This window comes from Helianthus annuus, chromosome 11 (assembly GCF_002127325.2).
Source record: "Helianthus annuus cultivar XRQ/B chromosome 11, HanXRQr2.0-SUNRISE, whole genome shotgun sequence".
NCBI classification, from domain to species: domain Eukaryota; kingdom Viridiplantae; phylum Streptophyta; class Magnoliopsida; order Asterales; family Asteraceae; genus Helianthus; species Helianthus annuus.
In genome coordinates, this window is record NC_035443.2 from 100784474 (window position 1) to 100785675 (window position 1202).

Genomic DNA, 1202 nt, shown 5'->3' on the forward strand with positions numbered 1-1202 from the left:
CACGATGTGTGCTGAGTCTTGGGGCAGAAGCAGTTATGCTAGGGCACTTATTGAAGTTCAGGCAGGGGCTGACTTAAAGAGGTGTGTTACTGTTGCAATTCCGTCTTTAGATGGTAATGGTTACTCAAAGGTGGAGGTTAAAATTGAATATGATTGGGAGCCTTTAAGATGCTCTTCTTGTTGTGTTTTTGGTCATGAAGATAGCTCGTGCCCAAAAAACTGTCAGGTTGGTTCGAATGGGGATTCTAGTGTGAAAATAGATGACTTTCAGGTTGTGGGTGCCAGGAAGAAAAAAGCTAACAACCAAGGTCTTCATATCAAGAATCAGAAACCAAAGGTAGTTTATAGGCCAGTGGTCAACCCTAAACCAAAATCGTCCTCAAAGAGTCCGATGCAGAATCAGGTTTCAACGTCTAACCCGTTTGATGTTCTAAAGGATGATAATGGTAATCAGGGAGGTACCAATGTGGGACGAGTGGAGAAGAAACCGTCGGGTGACAGGCAGGATTCGGATGAGGAGGTGGTTGAAGAAGTCTACACTGAAACTAGTAAATTTATGACATCGGGTACTCATCCTTTCTCTTCGAAAGCAGGGGCAAGCACCTCTTCTACCAAGGTCTCTAATGGATAGGCTGTCTGCTTTTCGTCTGAAGGGGCTGCTATTTTGTGGCTTCTTTATCTTTGATGATGGTGGTTGAGGTTTTGTTTTTGTGTGTTGCATTGGTTTGTCTACTAGCTGTCTTGTCATGATGTATAGTAGACTAGGTTATGGGGTGTGATAGGTATTTGGTTTTTGTTTGTTTTACATATATGGGGCATGTCATGTATATGAACTAGTGTGGAACACATCCTCACTACTTGTACTTATTTGCGGTTGCATTTTAATAGATTCACCGGGATAACCCTTTACCCAAAAAAAAAGGTCTATTAAATCATACCATACGAGTTTAATTACTCGTTTGATTTATAGAACCTCATTCTATCCTATCTCCCGATTTAGGTCCGGTTATTTACATAGTTACCTATATAGGGTGCTGTTTGATTCCCTGATCACTCTAGCTTTGCTTGGTTGTTGTTCAAGACTTCTAAGCACCCTCAGGTGAGTACATAATCCCCTCTTTTACTGTTTTCAAACTGTTTTGGGGTGGAACACATGTGCCTACTTGATACTTTCATGTTTCCCATGTTTTTATATCAGATAC